We start from the raw sequence: 14753 nt of genomic DNA, 5'->3' as shown, positions 1-14753 counted from the left end.
CCAGTTCAGGAGGGTTACATGTATTGCTGGCCAGAGCAAGACATTGATTCAGCCCAAATGGCTTAAGCCCACAAGTCACAATGCGATTTCCTTTATGTTATAGAATTGTCATAGAATTGCCATAGAGTGGTTCCTTTGTGTCATAGAAACACATGGTTGGAAAGGACTTACAAGATCATCTAGTCCAACCATCCTCCTATCACCAATACTACCCACTAAGCTACTAAATCATATCTCATAGCACCTTGTCCAGGTGCTTCTTGAACACCACGAGGCATGGTGACTCCACCACCTCCCTGGCAGGCCATTCCAGTGCCTGGCCACTCTTTGAGAGAAAGTTTTTCCTCATATCTGTTCTAAATCTCCCCAGGTGCAACTTGTGGCCATTTCCTTGAGTCCTATCATTAGTTATCTGAGAGAAAAGGCTGACCCCTTCCTCATCACAGTGTCCCTTTAGGAAGTTGTAGAATGCAATGAGGTCTCCCCTGAGGCTCCTCTTCTCCAGACCAAACAATCCCAGCTCCCTCAGCCTCTTCTTATAAGACTTGTGCTCCAGACCCCTCACCAGTTTTGTTGCCCTTCTCTGGACACACTCCAGGGCCTCAATGTCTTTCTTGTAGTGAGGGGCCCAAAACTGAACACAGTACTTGAGGTGCAGCCTCACCAAACCAAAACCCAGAAAAAAAGAGATGTCAAAAATGGTCAGAGGTGCAACAGCAGGGCCATCATAAACATATTTAGAAGAGCATATAATTTGAGGTCCCCAGATATCCAGTGAGATGCAGATAAGCAGAATTGCCCTCATCAGAAGGCAGACACTATTTTTTTCTTTTACCCTTGAACACGTTACAGAATAGCATGCTGTTGAAAGCCAGAAATTAAGAGTTGCAGGATTGGATCCCCACAAAGCACTGATTTCTTCAATGGAAAGAATCAGAATACTACAACTATTGAACTACTCCTAGATGGGAACAGGAAATCACCAAAATTAAATGTATTTTCCAGTATCTTTAAGCCATACAGGGTCTTTCCTTGAAGTGTCTCAAGGCTTTGCACATGCTTGTGGATTCCATGTCTGCATTTCTCCTCCTCATTCTCCCATGTAAAATAGATCACGGGGGGGAACCATGGCCCAGAAAATGTAAAGCCAAAAATCAGTGGGAGGTGGAAGCATGTTTCAATTCCCTTAGAGGTGCTGTAGAATGACAATCCCTCCAGCACCCAAACCCAACTGCCCCGTGACCTTCCCCAAGACCACCCAGAAAGAACTGCAAATAGAGCCCACAAGTCTTGTCTGCCTCTGAACCACCACTGCTCCCCAGCAAATCAGTCTTTTTGTCTTGTAAAGAACTCCTACAGTAATTGCCTTCATATCTCAAGGGTGTCTTGCAGCCACAGAGGTGCAAATATTTATCCATACTTGGAATTGCAGAGTGAAACCTAAAGAAGTGTTCCCTGACACTTTGGCAATTGTTGTTTTAAGACCTGAACCATAGACACCTGGCTGGAATTAATCAGCAGATGTGAATGTGGAGGCAAAGCAAAGCCCTTATTAACCCTTCACATGTGAATGTCAAGGTCACAGGGTGTTTCACTGGGGCAGCCTGTACCTAGATGTCAGCTGTCAACAGCTTGGGAATCCAAAAGCAAAAAATGCTCTCCACTGAACAGGGCATGAACCGGTAGCAAAATTTATTATGCTCCTGTCACCACTTGAGGACTTGCTGTACTAATGCACCCATTTGTGAATAACAGCAATAATAAATGTTTATTATTAGATAATAAAATACAAGAGTTAACTGCTTTCTCTATGGGCTCCAAATTCAATAGGAGTTTAAGCATCTCCAAGGGAAATCACTTTGTACCAGGTGTTTTCAAGTAGTTCACATCAACAGCTTCCCAACAAGAACAAAAATCCAAGTCCTTCAGAAGCAATCTCCCATACTAGCTCTTCTCCAACACAGTGGCTGATTCTTTTCCCATGGTAAACAATCAAGCCCCACTGTTCTAGACTCAAGCCTTCACAAAATACATAGTACCAATGACTACTCCGCAGCTGTTGTCCTGGAAGCATCAGGATAAGGCCATGCCCCCTTGATTTCATCCAGGGTGTATTCCCTGGTTCCCCCTATCCAAATGTCTTCATTCCCATCAGTTCCTTGCTAGGAAGGGACAAAAGCTGACAAAGCTAAGGCCAAACATTGGCACAAGAACATATCCCTGCATGGTGAAATGAATTTGTTCACAGTAAAATACAACCTGAAAATAGAAGGCAGCTCCCTCAATGGCTATGGCAAGGGAACAGCCTCTCCCAGGTTCCAGGACAGGCCCTACTAAGCCTGGCTATTACAGGACTGCGGCAGAACTAGCACTTGGACATGCAAACAGAAGGCATTGCCTTCCTGGGTGGAAGAGGTTATGCTTTTATTTCCAGCTAAACCTCCCAATGAGACACCCAAGATGAGCTGCTGTGCATTTTACCTTAATGCTAATCCACACAAAATCCAAGTATGGATGTAGCTGGCACTGATGAACTACATCAAGATCAAATGAAAGACAACCTCTGCCCCATTCTGCCATTCCTTTTCACTGTGAGATGTCTGGTGAAAGAGAGTTCACCTGCTTTGAAGTGGGGATGGATCCAAGAACCAGGCAGGTGCAAAGCCTTCCTCAGCAGACAATATGCCATGAAGCTCACCCTGAAAGTCCATCACTTGCAGCTTCTTTTGGATGGGCAAGGCTGGGGGGATAATTCTAAACAGATTAAAAACCTCTGCATGAATCACACCAATCCATCCATTTGAATCAACTTACATCCTGAAAAAGAAACGATCAGTTTTCTCTGCCACTGACCCATGACATTCCTCTGCTGCTAAGCAGTTCTGATTGTGAGATTTACTGCAGAACACACTCACGCACACACAAATAAATAAATAAATAAACCAATCTTCTATTTTAAAGCAGAGGAGAAAAGCCTCCATGGAGCTGTCACTACAGATATTAGCCCATCACCAGATTTAAAATGCTGCGTTCTTGAGTGATATTGGTCTTCATGGCCCATTTACTTGTTTGCTTCATTTTCCCCTCCTCAACAACTCCAGTTACTGTCAAACTCTACTTTTTTGTATCTTTGCTGGCAGGCTGGGATCTTTTTCACACATTGAATCAAAGGATAAGAATGGGGCAGAATGAAGCTGGAAAGAGGATGCAGGATAATAAAGGAAGGAGAGAAGCAGAATAGTGAGGGCACTATACAGGGAAAGGGAGGGACAGAGTTTGAAGGAGCGTAAGAGAAGCCTTGAAGATAAATGAATCAGAGCAGGAGGAAGGGTCACCTCAGCCATCCATCTCCCTTTATCCCTCCTGTACCTGAGCAGGATCAAGTCATACTTCTCTTCTCATGCTGTGCTGAGATGGAAACAACTTAGGCTCCCAGTTCATCTAGAGCAGCTCTAAGAAATGGTTTCACTGGTTCACAGCTTGGCCAGGAGCAGAGTCCAACATCAGTTCCCTGGAGAGGTAGTTCAAAGCATTGCCAAAACAGCCAAAAATGACCCTGTAAACAAGAGTCAAGAGACAAGGTCCTCACACAAACAGCCCCACCAGGTCAGGCCAAGGGCTCAGTTTGCTTCTCTCTAGCAGTAAGATGCCCAGAGAAATATGAGAATAAGACAAGCACATATGATATTACTGCAAGTCCCCTCTCAGTCTCCAGCTGTTCCCAAATCAGAGGAACTCTTGAGCCAGATATACTTAGTACTCAGCAATTTCAATTGCATGCAATTGCCCAGTGTCCTCTTAAATCTATGTAAAATTTTAGCATCCACAGACTCCTTTGACAACAAGGTTGTGGGGTTGAGATCCAGCAATGTCTTTTAACATTGTTCTTTCCGGCTCTGGAGGACTTCCTTGCCTGTCAGCAAGATCAGACATCATTGCTGCCTCTGTTCTCCTGACCATGCAACCTTTGAGCAGCTGCCTGGGCCATCAGATGCTGTTTCCCTCTCTTGCAAGGCACTGGGAAATGAACATAATCTAGAAGGGACAGATTCATCCCAGAGAAACTAAAACCAGCAAGGAACTTCCAAACACTACAGCCTGATGCACTCAGTTGAAGAAGATCCCACCCAGCCAAACAGGTGTGAATGCAGTTAAGGCCCAGGATGCTTTGAATCACAGCTACTTCAACACTAAACAGTCCAATCCCCAAGGCAGGGCCAGCCACAGTTCAGCTAAATAAAACAAAAAATAAAATAAAATAAAATAAAATAAAATAAAATAAAATAAAATAAAATAAAATAAAATAAAATAAAATAAAATAAAATAAAATAAAATAAAATAAAATAAAATAAAATAAAATAAAATAAAATAAAATAAAATAAAATAAAGCATGTCACTGGACAGCACTGTTTACACCTTTCTGCATGATGTTTTCGTACTCAAGGAGACAAGCAGGCAAACAGAGGAGGAAGGATTTGCAGCTAATAATCAGGGCAGAGGATGCGAGTAAAATTTTGCATTTTATGAGACCTACACAAGTCCAGCAAGGTCCATCCACACAATGCCCTCTTACCACCAACCATTTTGTTGAGCTTAACAGCAGCACCCACACCAGGGCCATAATCTCTCCCAGATACTTTTGTCCTTTGTGATGGACCTGAACTAAGGGTTCAGACCTTAGGTGGGAGAATGGGGGATGAAATAACCTCATCCACTTTCATCCTTCTACAGCATCTAATTTCTACCCCCAAATATCTTCCCCTGGTGCTGGAGTTTGCAGAATGGCACTGCAGTGGAAGACAATGAGTTTTTACCCTGGTGCAGAGCCTAGGAAGAGGATTGGCCTGGGGCTGCTGCCCCAGAGAGCTTTTTGGGAGGTAGCCAGAAGCCCTCAGATTGTCAGGGAGCATAACCAACCTGCCAGTCAAGGTCTCTGTTTCCCCACACTCCATCCCCATCACAAATGAGCTTGTCCCACAAAGCCCATTCCAACGTGACAAGTATTTATATAAGACTAATGAATGTCCTGTCACACACAACATCTTGACATGCTCAGGCACTGGAGCCCAGGCACACATGCTGCTTCCTCTGCCATGAGCAGGTTTGCAAAAAGCTGCAGCCCTAGTTTGGCCCGGCTGGAGTTGCTCCACTGCTTTGGGCTGTGATTCATCACACTACTGCCAGGCTGAAAGCCTTTTCCATGCAGGGAAACTACATGTGGCAAGAACCATAGGTGCTTCTCCAGGAAGGATGACAGTCCAGTGGTGATGCTCTCATCACCTGCACAAGTACCAAGTGTCAACTGGCAGGAATGAGGCAGCCTGGCTCTCTGCAGAAGGTTGCAAGTCCCCACCATGTCAGTGAGCGAGCACAGGATGCTTGCTTTCATGGTTTACTCATGAAAACCACCGTGTGATAAACACCATTTTCTCATTTAAATGCCTTAAAAATACCAACATGATTTGAGTAGGAAAATGCCAGCCTTCTGTCAGGGCTCTCTTCATTCTATGCCACAAATATCTGGTGCAACTCTCTCCATCTTTCCACTTTCCCAAGCAGCACTAGCTCTGCTGGATTTGCCCCCTAAAGCCTCTCCAGAGAGGTTCAATAGCCACATGAAGTGATGGGGCCTGTCAGCAAAACCCAGTGATGCTGGGTTTGGGCCATGCTTTCCTTACAGCTGCCTCTGCCTATACTAGAGCTCCTTCCAGCTGAGTCCTTGGGGCCCTGTAACCTAGCAGCCTCCTTGGAGCAAACGTGTGTAACCTCTGACTGACACAGCCCAGGCTGCACTCCACCACAGGGCACTGCCTTCAAAAAGAAAACCTGCAGCTGGGGAAGAACCAGCCTCCCCTCTCTCTTTTTCCATGTTGCCTCTTCCTTCATAGGAGGCTGGTGGGACCCATGGGTGCCAATTCCCACTGCAACCCTATGATGGCCCAGTAATGTTGCTCAATACATTGAATGTCGCTTCATAGGAGAGGATGAAAGGTACTGCCAGTAGTCTCAACTGGGAATGCTTTTTTTTTTTTCTTCTTCTTTTTTTTTTTTTTTTTTCCAGAGACATGTGGGCACTTTCTTTTTCCTTTGAGACTGGAAAATGTGTGACCTTATTGATGCAGATGGTGCCCACCTGAATGGATTGTTCCTTCACACTGCATTCTCCATGCCCTTTACAGCTCCTAGGATTCATGCTTGCTCATACATCTGGACCCACAGATCCGACTTCTGTGAGAGTGCACAGCAGCACCATTGTTCTGAAGAATGCAGAGTGCAGAAGGAAGCAGTTAGGAGGAGAGGCAGAGGCTTCTGCTGCTCTAAAACCTGCAGTCAACATGCTCTGGTCCAGCGCAGTCCAAAACACTAATGGTACCTGGCCCTTCCAAACATGAAAAGCCCTGAAGCAAAGGGCCTGATGCAATGGGAACAGGCATAGATCCTCAGGGCGGTGGGATGTGCATCACAGCCCCACTCACTTATTTCACACCACTGCCCCAACAGGCTTTTGCTGCCAACAGCTTTGGGCGCTGTTGTCTCCAGACTGGAAACTGCAGCAACTGTCCTATAAAAACCTAAAATGGAGAAGACAAACCTCCCAAGAAAAACTGGAAGACACTGCAAGGTGAGGGTGTAGGGGTTTCCACATATTTATTCTATCAGCTATCCCAAGACTGAGCTGATCTCAGCAGCAGCAAGTGCAGAGTACAGCCATGCCTGGCAGCACTGCTCACGTTGAGATTGAGCTGTCCTACACGCATCCAAGCCCACCCCAGTCCCAGCCAGTCCTGTTTTGCCTTTAACAGAAATTACCTTGATGGGCCCTAGACAAGGGCAGAACCTGATAGTTCTGCTTTGTTATCATACCAGCATCCTGGGTGCTTCCAGTTCACCCCTCTGGCCTCCCAGTAAGGAATCGCTGCACATCTTTTAGCTGTTGCAGCAAGCAAGATTTATGAAACCCATCGACGGTAAGGGAGGCCTCTAGCTGTCTAAGGATCCAGCTGCACACATGCCATCCTCTGCTCACCTTCTCTTTCACTCCTGATCCCTCCTCCTACTGAGCAGTCCTCCAAGACCTTCCTGCTGAGACCCATCATGGAAGCACCTCCATCCCAAAACAATCGATCACACCCTGCACCACAATAAACCAGCTTGATCCTCACACAATGCTCCCACACACAGTTGAAACACCCCACAAAAGGCATAGTTAAAAAAAAATAAGCAAATTTACAAAGGAGATTTCAGATCTGTGACAACTGTTGTTCAACAGAACTAAGTCCTATCCAACCTCCCATTTCAGAAACCTGCCAGATCCCAATGGAAGCCTCCTTCCCCTGCTCCTCATTAGATTCCTAGAGGTGAAGCTTAGACATGCAAATAGCCGGTCTATCCTTTAAAAATCAAAACAAATTAGAAAGAGGAAAACATTTTCTCTTTAGGTCAACCCAAAATGAAACCTTTCTATTAGTTGCAGCAAAACTATATATTTTTTTTTTCTTTAAGTGAAGACAATGAAAACATTTTGTTCTCCCCAAAATAAGGCATTTCTCTGTTTTCAAATGCATGTTTGAAGGCACTTGTGGTCCCCTCCTTTTTAATTAAAGGCAGGCAAATTTCAAATGTCACAGTGCAATAAAAATTTAAAGAGTTTAATTTCAAGCATATCTTAAACAAAGCCTGCAGTTTTTCATCCCGAAAATACTCTTTATTTTTTCATTTCAAACTTGAACCAAAGTTGTAAATAATGTCAAAGGAACCAAAATAACTTTTTATTTTTCCTACAAACAAATGTTTCATCTTAATTTCAGCCAGGCTAGCTTAAAGTGATTGGAGCCAGACTTTTCTCAGTGGTGCCCAGTAAATGGACAAGAGGCAATGTCCATGAATTGAAATACAATTCCTTTTAAATAGAAGAGAAAAATTATTATTTTTACTGTAGGGTAGCCAAACCCTGGAACAGGTTGTGCAGAGAAGCTGTGGAGTCTCTTGGAGATAATCAAAACCCAACTAGACATAGCCCTGAGCAACCCCCTAACTGATTCTGCTTTGAGAAGAGGGTTGTATTAGGTGATGTCTGGAGGTGCCTTCCAGGCTTAATCCTTCTCATTTTATCACAAACTGGAAAGGGAAGTATCCAGGTCCTGCAGTCACCTCTCTGAAGATTCACAGACATACACCAGGCCCATTGAACCACTGCAAGTTGTGGCATCACCAGCCCTGCCGAGTTTGAGAGTCACACAGAGCTTCATGATATTTTTAAGTTCCAGTTCCTGAGATATTATAATTGACTGTTTAAAATAAAATATGCATTTCTTACCCTTGTAAATGAAGAGAAAACCTGTAACCTCTGCCTGAACTGCAAGGGAGAAAAATAGAAGGCAGATTTGTAAAAGAGAAACCCACAGGCATTTAGAATCAGCCATTCCTCAAGCAGTTTGAGCAAGCTGGATTTCTCTGGACCTTACACATCCTGCTTGGGTTCTCTGGTGCCTCGTAAGGTGTGGGTAGTTAGGGTCTGGCGGCCGGAAGATGTCGCGATGTACGGAAAGGTGGAGCCCCTCCCTTGATGGACAGTAGCGTGTGGCCTGTGATGTAAGCAAGCGGAAGTGACGCTATGGGCCTCGGGTATATAAGCCCATGTGACTCGACAATAAACGCCATTTGCCATCCACCACATTGGTGTCTGTGAGCCGATGGACCGAGCGGCCTGGGGTTGGTCGCCGTGCCGTTCCTGAACCAGGTCGCCACTGCCCCCTGAAGGCAACAAGTGGTGCCGAAACCCGGGAAAACTCCTGATTCGGGTGAACGGCGGCCGGAGCGGCGGGACCAGCCCGGCGGGGAGGAAGCTCCCGGACCAACAAGGAAGATGGAAACCCTTGTGAAGGTCGTATCAAAGTTGTGGAAGCTGTGGGGTGGCTCGGCTGAGGAAGCCAGGGATGCCGGTGGGGACCCAGAGCCTGGGGAAATCTGGGAGAGACCACGGCCATGTGCGCCCCAGTACGGTGCTGAACTAGAAGACGAAGAATTGGGTGAAGAAGCCTCCGGCGGGAACGGGGATGAAGTGTTAGGTTTTACTAACAAGTGGAAATGCGAAAAAGAGAACGGTTGCGGGGACGACCGGGGAGGAGGTAGAAGCGTGAGAGAGGGGCAGAGAGCCGATCGGAACGGCCATCCGAAAAAACGCTCCTGTGGGGCAAACGCCTCGCTGAGATGGCGGCGGGGCGAGCCACGAGGCAGGGAGCGGCCCGACCGCAGGGGTGGGGGGCGGGGCCGGAACTCGATGGGAGGGGACCGGAACTCGGAGGTGAGCAGTCAGCCGAGCTCCGACTCCGGATCAGATACCGATTCAAATTCGGAGGAGGAAATGGGGACAGATAACAAAAATATCCCCATCCGAAATAAAGCTGCGCCGCGAAGCGGAGAAATTCCTCTCACAGATTGGAGGAAAAATAAGATTGCGTGCACCATCTTGGCTCTATCGGCCATGCTAGCGTTCCTGGTCTGGGTGACAGACGGGGGGCAGAGGGTTCACTCACCAACAAACCCTAAGGATGTACAAGCGATTGTTAAAGCCATTGTGGATAAAGGGCTTCATTCTGCAATGGTCTCCACCCTCATAGATGGTGTTTTCAGGGGAGACGACATGCTCCCGTTTGATATAAAACAAAATTGTAGACTGATCTTTGACGGGGGTGGGATGATCATTTTTAAACGAGAATGGGGGGACAACTGTATGAGACAACAGGCCCAAGTAACTGGGACGGATCACACACTGTATGGCTCTAGCCTGCAGCGGCTAATGGGTACGGACCCAACAGTGATCACCCCCCAGGCGCAAGTCCAGGGCCTGAGGGCCCACGAAGGTATGGCAACTCGTGCGGCCAGAGAAGCTCCAAACAGCCGACACCCCAACTTCAGAACAAAACTAATGAAAACTGAGTTTCTGTTCACAGGAATGGATCATCGGGCACCCCCGTAATCTGTATACCCCGGTGACGAGAGAAGACAATAAGTCAGCAAGCGTCCTGTCTAAGCCTGAGAGTTCCACACTGGCAGAATCCAGACAACAGCGAAGCAACCTCCGTGGGTGGGGGGCTGCAATGCCTTTGTGTGATCTTATCTTTGGACCTTGTATACTAAATATGCTTGTGTTGTTTGTTAAAAGTTGGTTAGAGAAAGTTAACATTATGTTGGTAGAACACCAACAACTACTTTAAGAGTGTATTTACTCAGGGTTACCAGTTACCTCTTAGTTTTCTCCTGGTTATTGTGCCTTATGTTTTTTAGTTAAGTTATGATGTCTACATCTTAAGATTGTTATATTTTAGCTAATTTGGTTGTGCATAGGGAGGGGGGAAATGTGGGTAGTTAGGGTCTGGCGGCTGGAAGATGTCGTGATGTACGGAAAGGTGGAGCCCCTCCCTTGATGGACAGTAGCGTGTGGCCTGTGATGTAAGCAAGCGGAAGTGACGCTATGGGCCTCGGGTATATAAGCCCATGTGACTCGACAATAAACGCCATTTGCCATCCACCACATTGGTGTCTGTGAGCCGATGGACCGAGCGGCCTGGGGTTGGCCGCCGTGCCGTTCCTGAACCAGGTCGCCACTGCCCCCTGAAGGCAACAGTAAGGTGTAAACTCTGGAAAGCTTCTCCCATAGCTGCGTATTCAAATGTTCCTGCATAGATTCACTGGATCTTAATGTGAAGAAGAAGAGCTCACGCTGGACTATATAATTCATTAGGGGCTCACATTATTTTCCTGGCCACCTCACATAAGAGTCTGATATCCCCATGAGTTTGAGCCCCCTGACAGCTTGAACTGAAAGTGGTCACTCAGTACTAAAGCTGGTAGGGAAAACAGACAGGCAGACACAGTGTCACAAACAGCCTTGCTCATCACAGCAGCAGTCACAGCTCAGATGGGCTCCTACCAGCTTTGCATCAGGGAATTTGCTCAGTGCTAAGCTGGGCACCATCACCTCAGTCATTGCCACACTGCAGGATTAATAAAAAGCCAGTGACTTCTTGAAAATTTGGGAAGTGTCCAAGTTTGTTAAAAAGAGATGGAAAGAAGAGTAAACATCCTATGGATGTTTCACATCTGGGCTTTTGGACTGTCAGAGTCTCTGGTCAACTCCACCTGTTGGGGTCAGGAGATGGGAATGTGACTGGAGAAAGAGATCTATGAGTACGGAAATCTCGGACCCCTTTCATCACCAAAGCCTGAACCGCACTCCATCTCTGGTGTTGTTCAGCTGGACTCAAATATTTTAATATCCCGGCCAATAAGAAAAACATTTAAAGTGCCCTTAATTTTTATAAGATTCCTAGAATGTGCACACACACACAAATGCATACACACGTGAGCAATCCACAACCCTGTGGTGCACACACAGCACTGAGTTCTCAGCTCCAGCAGCTTGTCCAAAGCAGTCCCTTGCATTTGGGGCAGTTTTGAGTTTGGCTGTCATTAGAAGAACAGAGTGAGCATCTCTCGTCTGTTTTCTTCCAGCAGAACCTCACCTCGGGGCAGTGGCAGGATCTTTTCAATAGTGGCTTTTGGAAAAGCATCTCAGCCCATTTTTAGTGAGCCATCGAACTTACCTAGGGGTCAAACTTACCGACTGTTTTCCTCTTGGGGAAAGCCAGCGGGACACTCACGCCTCAGACCCAACCATCTCTTGGTGCAAAGTGACCTCTACAGTCTGCTTTGTGTATGTCGTATTTCAGCCAGAAGAGACAGATTTCTTTGCAGGTTGGGCTGGATCCACTGCCCTCCTGTGGCCGACTCCAAAACTTCGCAGAAAGTCTGAGGTTTCTCAGTGTTCGATTTCCATCAGTATAGAGAAACAGCTGGATTTGATGTAATAGCGATAATATCAGCAGTTTCGAAAATGCCAATAATTTATATTATAGGCTCACACATTTAAGAAAGTCAGCTAGAGCCTCTGGACTGCTGGTGACCGGCAGGACTACAAAGTCCCCATCAGCTGATGGAAGTGAAAAAAGCTACCAAGTAACTTAAAAACCTGCTATTCTAGGTGCTCTGGAGAAAAATACAAACAGTATAGGGAAGGTCCTGATCCCACACAATGCATTTCCTTGCCTCCTCCAAGTCAGTGGAACTCTGCAGGAGTTGTGCTCGGCAGTTGGAGGCACAGGAGAATTCTTGGAGGAATTGCAGTGCTGGAAAATTAGTTCAGTGAAGTGTTCACTTTTTATGTATCAGTATACCAAAACAAAACGTACTCCGAAAAAAACATTTGGGCTGGCAAGTGGAGATGGACTAACTCAACCTTTCATGCTGTAAATCAGCTCAGCAACATACAAGCAGTGCCTGGTAGGGTTTATGCAAGAAAAATCTCAAATAATTTTCTTCAGACAGGATGTTCTGTGAAGCTATTCTATTTGCGATTGCAATGGTGGGTGTCCTGTCAATCAGGAGAGCATTTTAGTAAACAAATCCTAAACTTTTATTCCCTATTACCTGATGCTTGATCACCTCCCCTGTTTCCTCATTGGCTGAGTACTACAGGTTCACAATGCTTCTCTATACCATATATGTACACTTTTTTTTTTCCTTCCACCCCCCCCCCAACCCTTTAATTTCTCCTTTCTCATGTTTTGAGAACTTGTGATCTTTGTTTTACTTTTCTCACACTACTCATCCTGTTTTTCTCAAGCTTCTACCTTATTTTGGAACAGTGAGGCCTTCTACTGTCCACTTATCTACTTAGCATTTCTCCTTATTATGACTACACAACTACCTTGGAATACAGAAAAGTAATTCTCTACTACAAAAACACAATTTTGTTTCTCACATTTAGAAGCAGTACACTTGCTCCAAGTCCAAGGACCACAACCAGTAGATGGCATTCATACAGGGTTATATTATGTATATGTATGCTATTAGGTTTAAACTGTCTTGGAAAACATGGAGGATAGCATTTCTCATATAAAAGTGAAGGTAAAATGCAAATATTAAACTTAGCCTGCTGACTTTGATAAGCAACTTTGCAGCTGTCAGGTGTTACAGACTTTCTGGCATCTCTTTCACTCACCATTGATCTTCTGGCTGCTTCTTAAGCCTTAAAGAAATATAATGCCTCTCTAAAGCATCACTAAGAATCTTGTGTATCCTGGACCACAGAGATGCCCAGCGAGATGTTAATTAGGGATACCGCACCATTCCTCTGAGGTATGATCCAGGATCCACCAGACACATGGCTGGTAGATGCACATGGCTACAAGCTGCTAGTGCTTAGCTACCACTGAGGAAATATTGCCCTCAGCATCTCGTCCTGTAGGAGCTGCTGATTCTAAGAAAGCAATGTCAGCATGGAGCTATGCCACTTGTGTAAGGCCTGCCTCCCTGCTGATGAACCCAAGGTCCCAGTTCCCAACAGGTGAGAATGGGAGCACCTAGCAGGTACATGTGGTTACAGAAGAATGAAATGGCTGAGGTGATGGAAGAGGCATTTCCTAGGTGGAAGAGTAGGACTAAGAGCCCTCCAGAGCAGGGCCTCATGATGTTGTAACTTAGCCAGCAACATAGCACATCAGCCCTTCTCCTCAGCCTGCTGACCTTGCCAGTGTTGACCAAAAGTGCTGGTAGAGCCCCCCAGCATCATACTGCTACTTCATGGGAGCCAAGACGACCACAAGACTCCTATTCTTATTGCAACAGAAAAAAAGAGGTGCAATAAGTAGAATCCTGCTTCCACCATATCCCATTCCTTCATCTCCCCACCCTGGCCTGCTCTCTAGATCATTGCAGTCCCTCTGTCCATGGAACAGCCCTCCAAAAAATCAAATGCATCTTTAAGAGGTGGTAATAAGAAAATCCTAGTGCAGCAGGCAAATGTGGAGTTCACAGCCCTGCTCTATCTATTGATATAGTAGAAGAAATAGCCTCTCTCAGACCATTTCTGCTAAGACTCAGAAGAAAAACCATTTTTGTTTCCTTCACTGGGGGATCTAAAGACAAAGATGACCTACCTTCATCTTAGTACAGCACCAAGCAAGTTGTCTGCTCTGTGCAAGCCTGAAGGGGATTTTTGACAGTAGACATCATCAAGCTAACACCAGGGCCTCTAACAGAAGCTGGGTTGAGTATTTGGCCTGAACTGGAGGTAATGCTGTTTGCTGGAGCCCAAGAATCAGAAGGCAGAAATCAGAACCTCTGAAAAATACTGCTACTTCATTCACTTTAAAAATTTATACTTGCAAAGAAACTTGCAAAGGCCTCAGGCTAATGCTGTTACTGACATCCTGGAAGCAAGTAACAGGAGCTGAAGCCCTGGAATAGGAACAACTCAGATCTATTTGTACAGTACTTGGCACCAGAAGTGAGACCTGTGCCTGAGTTTTAAGTACAGATCAGCTCTGTATGTGCCAGGCAAGATGGACCTTTAACACTGATACAGACAAGCTCCCTTGCATTCTAACACATGCTCAAACCACGTTTTTCTTTCTCAGTGAATGATGCACTGCATTAAAAAGCCCTCCTCTTCCTACCCATCCCTTGCCGGCTCCATGGCTTCTCAGGGAACAGATCCTGTTGGATGAGGGGCATCTCTCACTTCCACTGAAAACAGCAAGGAGGTGGTGTGCTTAGTCCCTGGCAGCATCATTCATCCCAAGCAAGAGTGATGGGAGATATTTGGTACCTCTCAGCCAATTGGAGGAGAGGTGGCACCGAGAGGGGGTGCTTTCAGCTCTTCTCTCCACCCATCCTCCCATAAACCACCC

The 14753-nt window shown here is 45.9% G+C and overlaps 1 long non-coding RNA gene across 1 annotated transcript; it reads right to left on the bottom strand.

Annotated features, from left to right (window-relative positions):
* Nucleotides 1-3355: 3355 nt before the first annotated feature.
* On the bottom strand, nucleotides 3356-14678 carry LOC137845059 (uncharacterized). The gene is made up of 3 exons (XR_011090086.1): nucleotides 14520-14678; nucleotides 11624-11855; nucleotides 3356-3556 (listed from the first exon to the last, which is right to left on the bottom strand). It is a non-coding gene; the product is annotated as an uncharacterized lncRNA (long non-coding RNA).
* Nucleotides 14679-14753: the final 75 nt, after the last annotated feature.

The sequence above is a fragment of the Anas acuta genome, chromosome 26 (genome assembly GCF_963932015.1).
Source record: "Anas acuta chromosome 26, bAnaAcu1.1, whole genome shotgun sequence".
Taxonomy (NCBI): Eukaryota; Metazoa; Chordata; class Aves; order Anseriformes; family Anatidae; genus Anas; species Anas acuta.
The sequence above is the reverse complement of the archived record's forward strand: the minus strand, read 5'-3'. Positions and strand labels throughout refer to the sequence as shown.